The sequence below is a fragment of the Ailuropoda melanoleuca genome, chromosome 9 (genome assembly GCF_002007445.2).
Source record: "Ailuropoda melanoleuca isolate Jingjing chromosome 9, ASM200744v2, whole genome shotgun sequence".
NCBI lineage: Eukaryota > Metazoa > Chordata > Mammalia > Carnivora > Ursidae > Ailuropoda > Ailuropoda melanoleuca.
Window position 1 is genome coordinate 5,470,818 of NC_048226.1, and position 16,443 is coordinate 5,487,260.

The 16,443-nt window shown below is 48.0% G+C and overlaps 1 long non-coding RNA gene across 1 annotated transcript; it reads right to left on the reverse strand.

Moving 5' to 3' along the window:
• Positions 1–10,632: 10,632 nt before the first annotated feature.
• LOC105237888 lies at positions 10,633–14,728 on the reverse strand. Its single transcript, XR_002142804.2, has 3 exons — positions 14,598–14,728; positions 14,367–14,483; positions 10,633–10,858 (listed from the first exon to the last, which is right to left on the reverse strand). It is a non-coding gene; the product is annotated as an uncharacterized LOC105237888 (long non-coding RNA).
• Positions 14,729–16,443: the final 1,715 nt, after the last annotated feature.

Genomic DNA, 16,443 nt, shown 5'->3' on the forward strand with positions numbered 1-16,443 from the left:
GAGGGGTGTGGCACAAAACGAAACGGCAGGAGCCACAGCCTGGGATGAATTCCAGTGAGAAATTTCCAGCGGCAGGGACACCAAAGGACGGAGGGACTCTGATTGATTTCTTTTTTTAAAAAAGTAGGTTCCACACCCAACGTGAGGCTTGAGCTCAGGACCCTGAGATCAAGAGTCACATACTCTACTGACTGAGCCAGCCAAGGGCCCCCAAAGGACTTAAAAAAAAATTTTTTTTTAAGATTTTTATTTATTTATTCAACAGAGATAGAGACAGCCAGCGAGAGAGAGAACACAAGCAGGGGGAGTGGGAGAGGAAGAAGCAGGCTCATAGCAGAGGAGCCTGATGTGGGGCTCGATCCCATAACGCCCTGAGCCGAAGGCAGACGCTTAACCGCTGTGCCACCCAGGCGCCCCCAAAGGACTTTTTTTTTTAATTGTAGTAAAATACATAACAAAATTTACCATCTTAATCATTTCAGGATGTGCACTGCAGTGGCGTTTGTCCCTTGGTATCTGGTTTATTTCACTTAGCATCATGTCCTGAAGGTTCATCTACGTTGTAGCACGTGACAGAATTTCCTTACTTGTTAAGGCTGAATAATAGTCCATCGTATGTGTCTACCTCCTTTTGTTGATCCATTCGTCCATTGGTAGACACTTGGATTACTTCTACCTGTTGGCCATCGTGCACAATGCTGCTATGAACACGGTGTCCAAATAGCTCCTTGAAACTCTGCTTGGATTCTGTTAGGTATTCGACCAGAGGAATTGCTGGATCATACGGTGATTCGACTATTGGTTGTTTGCTTTCCCAGTGTTGAGTTGTGGAAGTTATTTCTAGTCTTCGGTTATTAAGCCCATATCAGATCTGTGATCTCTAAATATTCTCTTCCATTCTGCGGGTTGCCTTTTCATTCTATTGTTTCCTTTAACGCACAGAAGGTTTTAATCGTGATGCAGTTCAATTTAATCTATCTTTCCTTTTGTGGCCTGTCATGTCCAAAAAATCATTACCAAATCCAATGTTATGAAGCTTTTCTGCTATGTTTTGTTTTACGATTTATAGTTTTACCTCTTATGTTTAGGTCTTTGATCCAGTGTGAGTTAATTTACATATAGGAAGTGAGGTAAGGGTCCAACTTCATTCTTTTGTATGTGGATGTCCAGTTTTCCCAGCACCATTTGTGGAAAAGACTCTCCTTTTCCCATTGAGTGGTCTTGACATCTTTGTTGAGGATCAATTGACCACACACATGAGGGTTTATTTGTGGGCTCTCTATTCTATGCCATGAGCTTATACATCTGTCTTTATGCCAGTAACACACTGTCTTGATTACTGTAGCTTTGTAGTAAATTTTGAAATTAGGAAGCGTGAGACCTCCAACTTTGTGTTTCTTTGTTAAGATTGTTTGGCTCTTCAGGGTCCCTTGAGATTTCATATGAATCTTATTATTATTTTTTAAAGATTTTATTTATTTATTTGACAGAAAGAGAGACAGCCAGTGAGAGAGGGAACGTAGGCAGGGGGGTGGGAGAGGAAGAAGCAGGCTCCCAGCGGAGGAGCCTGTCGTGGGGCTCGATCCAGAACGCCAGGATCACGCCCTGAGCCCAAGGCAGACGCTTAACGACTGAGCCACCCAGGCGCCCCTCATATGAATTTTAGGATGGATTTTTCTTTTTTCTTAAAGATTTTATTTTTTTAAAAAAGATTTATTTATTGGGGCGCCTGGGTGGCTCAGCTGGTTAAGCGACTGCCTTTGGCTCAGGTCATGATCCTGGAGTCCCAGGATCGAGTCCCACATGGAGCTCTCTGCTCATCGGGGAGTCTGCTTCTCCCTCTCACCTTCCTCCCTCTCTCATTCTCTCTGTCCCAGATAAACAAATAAAATCTTTTTTAAAAAAATTTATTTATCTGAGAGAAAGAGAGTGAGCAAGTGGGGATGGGGAGAGGCACAGGGAGAAGTAGAGAATCTCTGGCAGACTCCCTGCTGAGCACAGAGCCTGATGCAGGGCTGATCCCAGGACCCCGAGATCATGACCTGAGCTGAAATCAAGAGTCAGATAATTAACCAACGGAGCCACCCAGGTGCCCCTTAAAGATTTTATTTTTAAGTCATCTCTACACCCAAGAGGGGGCTTGAATTTATAATCCCAAGATTAAGAGTCTCACGCTCTACTGACTGAGCCAGCCGGGTGCCCAACAAAAGAAGTCATTGGGCCTTTGATGCTATAGTTTTTTTTTTTTTTTTGAGAGAGAGNAGAGAGAGAGAGAGCAAGCTTGTATGAGTGTGGGGGTGGGGGTGGGGTGGGGAGGGGCAGTGGGAGAGAGAGAGGAAGAGAATCCTAAGCAGGCTCCACGCTCAGCACAGGGCCTGGCAGGGGCTCTACCTCATGACCCTGAGATCATGACCTGAGCGGAAATCAAGAGTCAGACACTTAACCAACGGAGCCATTCAGGTGACCAGATGCTATAGGACTTTTAAGACCAGAATCTGTAATGCATTTTGAATGGCTTGTGTTCCTGCTATATGGACTCCTGTTTTGCCCCAAGCTGTATCTTGTGTGAGCAGGGGTCTCAGAGGAGAGACTCACTCGGAACCTAGGATGGGCATATAGCAGGGGGAGAAGGGGCTGGGAAGTGAGCGGCAGGCTCTCAGATCAGCACAGGACTCTGGCCAGAGGTACTGGAAAACGAACCCTTCTGAACCCCAGGGACAGCAAGGAGGATGCTGGGGGGTGGGGGTGTCCCACTGCCTGTGGGACAGGAGTGGGAGGAGATTGGAGGAGATTGGGCCCAGGCCACAGGAGGAAGGCCTGTCAGGCTCAGATCCTGGCAAGGGGCCACACGAGGCTGCGTACCCCGGTGACTCGGCCTCTGGCTGCCGTTGATGGGCCCTCCCTGGGTAGACACTGCCACCTTCTGGCTCTTTGTTGACCAACCGCCCCACCCCATCCCAAGAAGAGCTTCCTCCTGACCAAGAAACAAGAGGGGCATCGAAATTTCCTTTACCTGCAAACAATCCTATTCTCCTGGGGCCCCACCCTGGTCACCTGCAGTAGAATCTGGCTGGTCCCAACCTTTCATCTTTTGGTCTCCTCCCACTGACGGCTTAACAACAACCCTCACCGGTCTACCTCTCCACAGCCAGTTTTGCTTGTCTTCATTTTCAGTTGATTAGGGGCAGGGCGTCACTGTGGAGAGCTGCAACCACTGGACCGCTGGGATCCACAGGACCCCTGGGATAGAGGGGTCCAGGCGCCTACACGGCTGAGGCCCTTCTCCATTGTCTCTCAGCTTGATGGTTGGTGGGTTGTTTTTGCTGGAATCCCCCAGCACCTCCCACCTATTGTTCCCTGTTAGCCAGACCTGCTGGGATCCCTATAACCAGTTAACCAGTTTCTCAAGTTTGTCAAGGTGCTTTTCTCCCTCCCCTTCTACAGTTCTCTCTCTCTCACCTGAACGACAAGCACTTTCCTCCTGCCGTCCTGCCACCCCCTAACCTGGCCCAAAGCCCTTTGTTTTGATGTCTCAAACTCAGTGCTGAAACTCAGACTCTCCACCAGCAGGCACTACCTGGCGACCTGGCTCTTCTTGTCTTTCCATCTTCCCATTCTCAAGTCCCAGATAGGGAAGTGAACGTGGGCTACCATGCTGATTGGCCTGGGGAGGCCCTTAGTTTCCTCAGATTCAGAAGGAGATGAGGGGATGGTGAATGAGGAGTTGGTGTTGGGGCCCCATTCCATCCATCCTCTCTGCTCAACCCCCACAGGTCCCCATCTGCTTCCCTTTCCTTGGGCTTGAAGACCCTCTTAATCCATGTCTCCCTCCGCCCTGCTCCACACAGCAGACCTACTCATTGGGCACCTCCAGCAATACAGTTCCTCCTTCCTCTCCCCAACCCCTACCCCATGCCATATACTTCCTGGTAGAGGTTGGGGCACCTCAGAGGTTCCCACAGAGATCGGTCTGGAGATCAGTCTTCCTTAGGCCCAGGACTTCACAGCCTGAGGAAGGAGGAGACCACAGAAAGGCACTCACCTTCCTTTCCACATCAAGTGTGCCTGTTAGATATTCTGGAAACAGGAGTGCTCATTCCTTGGGTCCCTATGGGTTGCTAAGGGCACCTTGAGATTGTCTCTATCCCATGGGTTTGGCCTGGGACTTCCGAAGCTGTCCAGAGCCATGGAGTCCAGCAGCGCAGATATGGATTGGCCCTTTTGTTCCCAAAGGGCTCTGTGGGGTTAACTTGAGTAACGCCGGGAGGCTCTGTAGGAAATGGGAGGAATGCCCTCTCAACCTGATGACTGTCCTGTCAGACCTAGAAGGATTGGTTCTGCTGACACAACCCCACCTCCACTAGCCACTCTCTTTTTGGAAGTTTGTGCAAGTCATTCCAGTTGCCACCATGATGCTCTTTTCATAGACAGCCCACTTAAAAACCCTCAATGACTTCCCACAGATCCTGGAATAATGGTGTCCTTACCACGTCTTCAAGGCCCAGTGTGAACACTGCCCAGTCCTCTGGACTGCCCACCCCTCCCTCTCTTCTGGCTTACTATACTCCAGGCCCACTGATCTTGGGCTGGTGGCATCCCAAGCCTGTCTCGACCTCAGGGCCTTTGCACTCGCTGTTCCTTCAGCTCATAATGTTTTCACCCTTCACCCATGGCTGGCTCCTTGTCACTCAGCTTGCAGCTCAAAGTCCAACTTCCCTGACTACTCCCATCTAGACCAGATGCTCCTTTCCCTTGTGCTCTATCCCCTCATCTTATTTTATTTTCTGCTCCACACATATTCCTTTCTGAAGCTTAAGCTTCAGGGCTTCCTCCGAGGGTCAGTACCTAATTTTGTATTCTTTTCTTAAAAGGATCCCCCTGCCTGACTGACCCAACTGTGCAAGCTTAATGTCTCACGGAATCTGAATCCATTTGTAGCCAGAGCAAAGGACCAGGCTGCACTGGGGACGTCCTGTGCCTGTCTCTGGCAGGGAGACAAACTCAGCATTCCCTCTGCCAAGCTATTTTGACAGGCCCTTGGCCTCCCCATCTCCTCAGGCCTGGGTGCCAAGAGTAAGCCTTGCCCAGAAATCTTGGTAACTGTCCTGCTCACTGGCCCCTGGATTCAACAGGGGGTCGCACAAACAGAGCTGCTGTTCGTCCTTCTCTTCCCGGATAACCCCTTCCTTGACACCCAAAGAGACATAAACATTCTCAGTCAGCAGCCCTACAGCGCCAGACTGCTCAGCAGGGTGACAGAAAGCAGACTTTTATGGAATCTTTCATGACTTCCCTTCCCAAACTTTTCCGCAAAGCTAAACCTTCAGTCTGCCACCTACCCCACCTCTAACCAGCTTGGGCAAATATTTAGCAGAAGACAGAATTAACCCTCCCACTGCCTTGCCCTTGGCAGACCTGGCTAGTTGATCACAGAGCTCTTTCCACATGGGCTCCAGTGGCTTTCCAGCCACTATCCATAGATCAGGGAGGAAACAGATTTGCCTCTTCATGAAAGTCAGGTCTAAATTATCAGAGGGGGGTGCCTGGGTGGCTCAGTCAGTTAAGCATCAGCCTTTGGCTCAGGTCATGATTTCAGAGTCCTGGGATTGAGCCCTGCGTGGGGTTCCATGCTCAGTGGGGAGTCTGCTCCTTCCTCTCCCTCTGCCCATCCCCACATTCGTGCTCCCTCTCTCTCTAATAAATAAATAAAATCTTTTAAAAAAGATAATCGAAGAGGTAAATCTGTTTCAGAGGAAAAGGGCCAGCACTTTCAATGAGTTCCTCCATGTAGGCTGAGCCCAGGGAGGCCAATTCCAAGGACGTATTTTCTGTTTGATCAAGCAAGGGGAGACCTCGGGAGACCACGGCACCTGTGGTACATCCTGTGACCAGTGGAAAGTCACTGGCCCAGAGCTGGAAGTCCTGTCCTGTTCTGGGCAGAACGACTCACTTCCTCATTCTGCACATGGGGTTACAGCTTGGGCTGCTGGAGCAAATTACCGTAGACCGGGTGACTGATAAAAACAAATATTTAATCCTGACAGTTCTGAAGTCTGGGCGCTCCAAGATCAAGGGGCTGGCTGATGCTGTGTCAGGCTGCAGACCACCAACTTCTTGTACCCTCACATGGTGGAAAGAAACCCCTCAATGCCTACTGCGCAGCCATGGTGAGCTGTCCTTAGAACCTGGAGCCAATGTCACCTCCTGGGGACGGATGAGCTTACTGACCGTAGACATAACCAGCTTCCGCAGAGAAGTCCAGGTACAGGGCTGCTGGGCCATGACAGTGAGGGGACTGTCCCACGTGTGCATTGCCTCCTACTTCAGCTGCGTCTCCCGGCAGCCTCCCACACGGCTGGTTACAAGCCCCACCACTCCCCTTGGTGCCCCCAACTGTTCGCTCCCCTCACTCTCCGCCTCCTACTTATCGGACCGATTAGAGGCCACCAGGCAGAACCCAGCACAGCCCACTCCTCCCTGGGCCATGAGGCGGATGTCCCCCGTCTGCAGCTCAGACCCCTCAGCGCGTGGCCTCCGAGGCCGCCCGTCATCACTCTCCTCTGTCATCACCATCTTCAGCCTCACCTCTGCCAGCGCCTTTTCTTCAGCATCTAGATTTGCTAAGGATATTCCCAGTTTAAAGCACCAACAAAGTAAAAGCTACACCCCAAAAGCCCTCCTTCGGTCTAGCCTCCTGCGTTCTTGCCGGAAGACAGGTCTACACTGCGGACCCCACTCAGCTAGCTCCTCGCCTTTCTTCAACCCACTGTCGTTGGGTTCTTCCTTGTCCTGCTCCAGCTTCCTCATCATCTGGTAAAGAAATAGAGAAAAGGCCCCTCCTGCCAAGACCACCGATGGGCTCTGGATCGCCCCGTCCAGGGGACAACTTTGGTGTCCATTTATTCATCCACTTGGTAGCTTCCCCACTGCAGCTTGCAAAGTGCAGCTTGCACTTTCTGTGACAGCTCTCCTGGATCCTCTCTTCCTCGGGGGCCCTTAAGCGCTGGTGTCGCCCCGGGTCTCATCAATGATCCCTCCCCTGCCCCATTCCGCAGCACACCCTCTCCTGAGCAATCTTTTCAGACCCATGGCTTTTACTATTGTCTCTATGCCCGAGAACACTTGGTAGGAAGGGAAGTGTTAAAGAACTTAAAATAACCGTGCGTGAACTGAGGAGGGCACCCCAGAAGAAGACATTCGAGGCAGAAAGGAAAAACACCGGGTCCTTCCCATACCACCGTGGGCAAGTGAGCACACCACCCCAAGCTCTGGATTTCTCATCCACAGGACTTGGGACAAGAATAGTACCTACTTCATAGGGTTGCTATGAGGCTTAAGTGGGATAATTCTAGAGCAAGCTCCCAGAGCATGTAGTTATCAACATTGCAACTGTCTCTGTGACTTGCAGGGGTAGAGACACAAGGGACAGAAGAGAAGTCAAATGAGAAATGGTAGTTTGGATCCAGGTTTGGAAACATACGAGGACAGTGGACTGCTGGGGTCCATTCATCAAGGGCATGCCTAACCCATGAACACAAATGTCATGGGGCTGGGGGCCAAGCAGCAGGCTGCCACTCTCCTTCTGGCCATCTGGATGACCTTGTGAGCACCTGACATGGGTTCAGCAAATGGCTGGCCATGGTGCCCTGTGTGCACATCCCAGGCATTCCCGAGATAGTCTGTCCTGTAGTGTGTGTGTGTGGGGGGTGCTGGTGGCTTGGGAAGATAAATAGCCTAGAGCCAGGAAAGGAAAAGGTCACCTTCTGGGCTGTGTTGTGCGGAAGGGAACACAGTTCCCAGGGAAACGAGCACTGGTCCTTAAGAAGTACATCGAGCCTGTCCTTAGCATTTGTCCCGGTGCCAGGTCCTGAACTAAACATGAATGTTACTTGTCCATGATTACAGGCTCCAAATGAGGACCTGAGGACTAACTCACAGTGGTGGCTAGAGCCAGTTTACACAGGTTCACAAGAGTCAATTATTACATTTTCAGGAATTTTGCAAGCCAGCTGTTAAACACAGACATCATTAAAATTAAGTTATAGAGGGGCGCCTGGCTGGCTCAGTCAGAGGAGTGCGCGACTCTGGATCTTGGGGTCATGAGTTCGAGCCCCACGTTGGGTGCAGGGATTACTTAAATAAATAAATAAACTTTAAAAAATTAAGTTATACAAACCCATAATTAAATAAATCATATTTAAAAACTCAAAACTTCTTATTTATTTTATTTTACTAGTCTCTCTTCCCTTGAGGATACTTAACACCTATTGTCTCCATGTGATAGAAACACTATATAACTCTGTTCCGTGATGTTATGTGCATAGTTTGAAATTGGCAGGGGCTGAAGTCTTTACGTCAGGGAATCAGCACGCACATACACACGCGCACCCATTCCCCAATAACAACCAGCACCTCACGGAATGTGGCCTTGGCCCGAATGTGGTCTTTGGCCACGTCTCATCAGTTCCAGTAATCCCCATCTGCCCCAGATAAACAAGCACTCCAGCCTTTTGGGTTTCCCCACTCCACTCGGATCCAGAGTCTGATGCTTCCAACGGACAACTCTCCCCTGTCCATACCACCGGGGGTGAGAACACTGGTGGCCACTGTGGATCTCGACACTTGCGTCCTCCCTTGGCTAGGCGCGCCTTTGACTTTGATGGCACGACCGGAGGTGGGGATTGAAAGCTGACTCTGCCCATTATTACAGATGCTAGAGTGAGCCACCACGTAGTCGAGCCGCTCTCCCCTGAGGCGGTCAGCTAAGAGCGTTAGAATCCTCTCAGAACCACTAGCTCTACAGATAAAGAATAATCCCATGATCCGATAAGGGAATGTGATTAGTGGCTCGGTTGCTATTCCTTCAGGCTGCCAAGGCTGCCTTTGGTTTCCGGCTATCACAGGGCATTCACTTTGATGTAGTTTTCACTGTCCTTGGTCACATCCCATAAAACTGTGAACTGGCAGCATGAGGCCAATCCCAGGCCTTCTGGAGACTTTCATGAGTAAATGAGACTGTTCTAGAGTTAATGATCCACAGTCTCAGTGGATATGGTGCTTCTAAGTCAATCAATTATTAATTAGGAATTGAGGAACTACATAACCAAGGAAGTTCAGGATCTGGACACCTCCCACGAAAGCTAAAACCTGGAGTATTTTATTTATTTTATTATTTTTTTAAAAAGATTTTACTTATTTCTTTGAGAGAGAACGAGAGCACAAGCACGAGCAGGGGGGAGGGGCAGAGGGGGAAGCAAACTCCCTGCTGAGCAGGGAGCCTGATATAGGACTCGATTCCAGCACCCTGGGACCACAACCTAAGCTGAAGGCAAACACTTCACCGACTGAGCCACCCAGGCACCCTAGAACCCAGAGTATTTAAATAACTGGTTGAAAGTTACACAGTTTGGAAGAGATTAGGACAGGATATTCACCAGCCTTGTCTGAGTCCAGAGCCCCTGTGCCAGGGAGAGGCATGTGAGGAATATCCGACAGCTATTTAAAAAGCCTCTTGGGGCGCCTGGGTGGCGCAGTTGTTAAGCGTCTGCCTTCGGCTCAGAGCGTGATACCGGCATTCTGGGATCGAGCCCCACATCAGGCTCCTGCGCTGGGAGCCTGCTTCTTCCTCTCACACTCCCCCTGCTGTGTTCCCTCTCTCACTGGCTGTCTCTCTGTCAAATAAATAAATAAAATCTTAAAAAAAAAGAAAAGCCTCTTATTTTGGGATGCCTGGGTGGCTCAGTCGGTTAAGCATCTGCCTTTGGCTCAGTTCATGACCCTGGGGTCCTGGGATCAAGTCCCGCATCAGGATCCTTGCTCAGTAGGGAGTTTGCTTCTCCCTCTGCTTCTGCTTGTGCGCGCTCTCTCTCTGTCAAATAAATAAATAAAGTCTTTAAAAAAAAAAAGAACTTGTAGAAAAAAAATTAAAAATAAAATTAAAAAACCTCTTATAGAAGAATACTTAATGGCCAAGAAAAATGCCCATAAGGTATGAAGTAAAAAAAAAAAACCCAAAAAACGGAGTTTAAAACGTAACTGTATTTTGTAAATTTGGGGCACATGTTTTTCACTTTTTAACATATCTGAAATAGAGTGCATCAAAAATCAATTCCAGGTGAATTATAGATATTAATGTGGAAGGTAAAACAAGAAAGCTTCTAGACATGCTATAGGAGCATATCTTCATAGTTTCAGGGTAGGAAAGATTTATTAAACAGGACACAAAGCATAACCATAAAAGGCCAATAAGGTGGGCTAACTTAAAATTAAGGATTTTTGTGCATCAAAAGACATATTAAGGGGCGCCTGGGTGGCTCAGTCATTAAGCGTCTGCTTTCGGCTCAGGTCATGATCCCAGGGTCCTGGGATCGAGCCCCTGCTCAGCAGGAAGACTGCTTCTCCCTCTCCCACTCCCCCTGCTTTGTTCCCTCTCTCGCTGTCTCTCTCTGTCAAATAAATAAATAAAATCTTAAAAAAAAAAAAAAAGGACATATTAAGAGGGGTGCCTGGGGCACCTGGGTGGCTCAGTCGGCTAAGTGTCTGCCTTCGGCTCACGTCATGATCCTTGAGTTCCAGGATCAAGCCTCACATCAGGCTCCCTGCTCTGTAGGGAGTCTGCTTCTTGCTCTCCCTCTGCTGCTCCCCCACCCTGCTCCTTCCGTTCTGGGATAGAGCCCCACATCCCGCTCCTTGGCTGGGAGCCTGCTGCTTCCTCTCGCACTCCCCTGCTTGTGTTCCCTCTCTTGCTGGCTTGACTTGGTGGAAATATCTGGTTCTCACACGTGCTTCTGCGTTCGGTCTGTTGCTGTGGGCTCTTTCGGTTGAGGTGTATGAAGGAGATCCAGCTTCACACAGATTCCTATTCGGAAAAAGAAGAGGAGGGAGTTTTTTGTTTTTTTTGTTTTGTTTTTTTTCAGATTTATTTATTTATTTGAGAGGCAGGGGAAGAGGCGGAGGGAGAGGGAGAAGCCTCAGGTGGACTCCCCGTGAGAAGGGAGGCGGACCTGGGGCTCCATCTCACCATCCTGAGATCAGGACCCTGAGGCAAAACCAAGAGTCCGTCTGTGCCACCCAGGCGCCCCCATCTACCATTTAATTCTTAAAGATCCACGATACCAAAAGCATTTAACGGAGTAGAAGAAAAAGTTTTTTTACATGTATGATTTAACTGAAACTGTTCACAGGTATTCTCTCCCACAGTAGTTCAGCATGAATTTTAAAAGATTAAGAGATGAGACAAACAAGCCCATGGGCACACAGGGTCAGAGGAGCCCCGGCGTGCGGTCTGTGGCACCTGATGTTTCACTGTATCAGGACGGGGACAAGACACCGGTGGCCTTTTTTCTTTCCTTTCTTCCTCCCTCCCTTCCTCCCTCCCTCCCTTCCTTCCTTCTTTTCTTTCTTTTCTTCCTTCCTTCCTTCTTTAATTAAGGCAGTAACTTGATTTTGTTTTTTTGTGTGTTTTTTTAAAAAAGATTTTTTTTTTTAAAAGATTTTATTTATTTATTTATTTGACAGAGACAGCCAGCGAGAGAGGGAACACAAGCAGGGGGAGTGGGAGAAGGAGAAGCAGGCTCCTAGCAGAGGAGCCTGATGTGGGGCTCGATCCCAGAACTCCAGGATCACGCCCTGAGCCGAAGGCAGACGCTTAACGACTGTGCCACCCAGGCGCCCCTTTAAAAAAGATTTTATTTTTTCATTTGAGAGAGAGCAAGAGAGCTCAAGCAGGGGGAGAGGTAGAGGGAGAAGCAGTCTCTCTGCTGAGCTGGAAGCCCAGCATGGGGCTCGATCCCAGGACCCTGGGATCATGACCTGAGCTGAAGGCAGATACTTAACCATCTGAGCCACCCAGGCACCCCACCTACTTGATCTTGAACAAGAAAGTGGCAAGTGGCGTAAAGAACTGAGAGTGTGCTTCTGTTATGAGACTTCTTCCCCTTACCACTCCACACTTAAAGGTCAAGGTACAATTTGGGGAGAAAATGCGGTGCTATATCTAGTTAGTTGTGTTATCTATTAGTACACCTTTCTAGTTTGTTTTCCCACACTGAGCAATTCTCCAATCCTTTGCAGGACTGAACGTCCTACCATGTAACTTAATTCTGACACCATCTACCCAGAGACAGCGTCAGATCCCACAGGATAGGGGCTCACTCCCACCAGACTGATGCCAGTTGCAGATCTGGGAAGCTTGAACTTCTGATCAACCAGCTCTAAATTGGGGATTCCTATGACCCTCTCCTCTGGTCCCATAATTTGCTGGAATAGCCCACAAAACTGAAGGAAATGTTGGTTTACATTGACCCACTTATTATAAGGGGTATTATAAAGGATTTAGATGGACAGTAAGATCAAGAGGTACTTAGAGTGAGGGCCAGAGGGTCCTGAGCAAAGGAGCTTCTGTCCCTCCTTATGAATAACAAAGGACACTCCTGTCACTCAGGGAATTCCCAGGGGTTTAGGAGCTCTGTGCCTGGGACTGGAGACAAAAAGAATCATGTCCAGATAGAACATCTAAGAAGTTACACTTCAGGAGATAAGACTTCCATTTGAGTTAAAGCCGAATGCCTGTCTAAACCACTGATCTTGATTGAGTTAGAGAAAAAGATGCGTGATTTGTCCAGATGTGCACATTGCTTCCATGTAAAAAATCAGCTTTCTAGCTCCTTTTATTAAAACATATTCTGATCAAATAATCTGATGCAAGAAAGATAGCCTAGCTTCAAGACTGCAATGTAAAAACAGAGAGCAAACGATTGATTTTCTGCTCAGTTATCAGGTTTAGGATCTTTACAAGAAGTGTGTTAGCTCCCAGGAGCACCGCTATGCTGGCTGGGCCAAAAATTTCTTGTATTGTCCTTGAGCATGAAAACTGGTCAGCTGGCCGGTTGTACGTGGTTCACACTGGTCCTCCCACAAACGGCCCGTGACTGTCACGGGGTTGTGTTCACCCAGCGTGAAGCAGAAGTTCTAATGTCGCCCTTTTCCATGAAAATCTGGATCTACTAGCCCTCTTCGTTGCTCACATCAAAGTTTCCACTGTCCCCCAAGGGGCAGCAACTCTTACGTCCAAGTAGGTGCTCCTCACCAGATGCCTCTATCTTTTCTTCCTTTCTTCCAATGTATCTTTGCATGTGGTTATTATGCCCACCCCGGAGTAGTTTCTCTTTCTGGAGAATTCTAATTCTGGACCATGCTCCCATTTGTCAGCTTTTCGGTAAAGGAAGGCTGCTCTGGGCTGACCAGGCAGCCAGGCTCTTGGGTTGTAGGGCTCCCTTGGGGGGTCCTGGGACTCATCCCTGTGCCAGGCCTGCACCTTAGTACTTCCCTGGGGGGTGCATCTGGGCATGGTGGACACCACAAGCACCAGGGTCACCCCAACTTGCATGGGTCGATCTGGACCAAGGCCCAGGTGGCTTTTCTGCTCCAGGTGTCTCGGTGCTTCACTGCCCAGCCTCGGTTTCCTGTGTTTCCTAGGGTTTCCTGGTCACTGAGGCTGGGTGAGACCCCATGGCCGGGGGGGGGTATTCTTTAACCATAACAAGATGTACAGGGGCTGCCTGGCTGGCTCAGTCAGTAGAGCAAGCGACTCCTGGTCTCCACATCGTGAGTTCAAGCACTACCTTGGGTCTGGAGCTTACCTTAAAACAAAATCTTTAAGAAAAAATGTATAAGTGATTGTTTTTTAAAGGTTCATTGTAATGTGGAATCCAGAACAACATCAATGTGCCTTTCCCACTCTGTGACATTCATGTCTATTACATTCAAGTTCATTTTTGACTAGATTTTTTACCCATGCATAACATTTTAACATCATGTATTGGTCACCTTGAAAATACTGGGTCACTGAGTTATGCAGATGTTCTAAAAATTGACACATTTCATTACACCATATGAAAAAAAAATCACACTTGGTGATGCCACCAATCTCATTAGGAACATCTTCAAGAACCGGGAAGCTCTCAAGCTCAGGTTGTAAATACAAGTTTTACAAAATTTCAGTTTTCCTTTGAAAGTTCACATTTTATCATGGGCAACAAATACTGTCAGTTATCTCCTTGAAGTGACTGGCTCATTTCATTCTTTCTTGAGAAAATATCTGTCAAATATTCAAGTCTGAGTAACTATGGTTTCCCTATCAGCTGCTCTTTCCAGTTAAATAGTGTTCTATGAAAAAAGTAGCTGCTTCATCTCGAAAACTCAAATAAACCTAAACGCTTTTCCAGAAGACAACCACGTTACCTGGGTCTGCTCCACAAGCACTTTATAGGTACTTCCCACTTTTACTAGACAGGCTATTCAAAAGAGGTAAACCCCGGAGTTCATTTTTAATAACTTATTAATTTTTACTGCTTTATGAAAGATACCTTCATACTTTTTCTTAAAAGCCAAAGAGGGCACGTGGTGGTCAATAAAATCACCGCTCTGATGACTGGGTGCCTCCGTGTCCTGATTCACGGCGAAGTGCCAGCAGTTTTCCCCACCTGTGCAAGCAATAACACAGTCGGAAAGGCATGTGACTTCTCAGTATCGGTATGAAAACAGTTTTGCCCTCCGGGATATCCCCGCCCCTCCCCCTCCAGGGCCGCGGACCACACTTTGAAAACCGTTGCTCTAGGTGGCACCATCTTGTCCTTATCTCCACCTGACTTTACATTGAGTTCTCCTCATTCGTCCTCCCGCGCTCCTAGGAACAGGGCGGCGGCGCCAAGGCCGCACGCGGGGGTGGGGTGGGGGTGGGGCTCCCCGCCGAGGGGCGTGGCCAGCCGGCAGGCAGCCCGCACTGCCCGTGGGGCCCCTCACCCTTCTTTCCTGACCTCACTTCCTCTTCCCCTCCCCCAGCCCCTTTAACCCTTCACTTCCCCCGGGGTGGAAAAGAAGCTAGGGGAAAAGCCTCCCCGTGAAGAAAGCCACTGGAGTGACTTGTGCTAAGTTACGGGGGCGATTTGTTTTTAAAAAATAAAAAATCTACATATTGATCTTTTTCTGCTTTTAAAAGTAATAGGTGCTTGTCACATAATATTCAAACCACACAGAATTGTATAAAGTAGAAATTGAGAGTCTCCCCTCAGCCCTCCTCCCCCATGCTCTCTCTGGTTTATGTGTCTTCAATTTTTCACACATATGTGTTTTTCGTATATATGTATGCAACTTTCTATTTTTACTTAACGTACCACATTACAATTTTCCGCCTCAGCAAATATAGATCTACCTCATTCTTAATATAACTGACAATGGACATTTAGTCATTCCTAATTTTTCCCTGTTATAAACAGTGCCGCAGTGAACACCTTGGTCTTTTATGTCTCTAAACAATCTGATGAGTATTTCCATGCTGTCAGTCCTTCAAAGTGGAAATTTCTGGATGAAAGGGTATGTGAATTTTATAAAAGGATGGATGCTACCCAATTACCCTCCAAAGAGATGATACCAGCTAAGACTCCCTCCAACCACATCCACTGTATTTTGAAATCACCTCTTTACACATCCATCTCCCTGACCCCCCCTCCCCCCGTGGCTTGAGGTCCCCTTGGGAATGGAATGTGTCCTCTTGTCCATCCCTGGGACACAACTGTTACGCGACAGGAGCTCATTCATGTGAATGAATGGGTAATATTACCAATAGCACTGTTAAAAAAGAAACAGGTCCAAAATGGAGTTACTTGTGCTAAGCCCAGTGTCAGCAAACCAAGACTTGATACCTAACCCAATGGCAATTTTAGCCCCTCCCAGGAATCTGGGAGTCAATCTGGAATTACCTGGTCAGCACTAGGGAGGTGATCTGCCTGATAGATCCCTTCTGTCCTCCACAGGATGGTGATTTTGTCTGGAAACAATCTACTCTTTACTAGAAACTTCCTTTTCCTGCCCTCTTCTGCCTATAAAAGTCTTTCATTTTGTACAACTATTAGTAGCTCCTATCTACCTGCTAATTGGGATGGTGCCCAGTTCATGAATTATTGAATAAAGACAATAAGATCTTTAAATTTTACTCAGTTGAATTTTAACACCGTCAACAGGTTTCCATTAGGTGTGTCAGGCACCATTCTAAGCATCTTGTCTGCCCAAAATTCTTTAATCGAATAACTTCGATTACTCGTACGTGTTGTTATAACCCCCATTTACAGACGAAGAAACTGAGGCTGGGAAGTTAGGTGACTTGCCCAGGCAACGAGACAGCAATGACTAATAACTTCAGCAAACAAGCAGAAACCTTAATGCTCCAGGAATCCGCTGCCCGCAGGGTAATGACGCCCCTGGTTCTTTTTTAATGCCTTTTCAGTCATTTCCCTTGCTCCATCTTCTGGATCTCCTACTTTATTAGGGATTTTTAGGATTCACTTAGGCAACCTGAGAGAAAATTTTATAAATAGTATCCTAAAATCTTCCAAGTTCGGGGATGCCTGGGTGGCTCAGTCGGTTAAGCGCCTGCCTTTGGCTCAG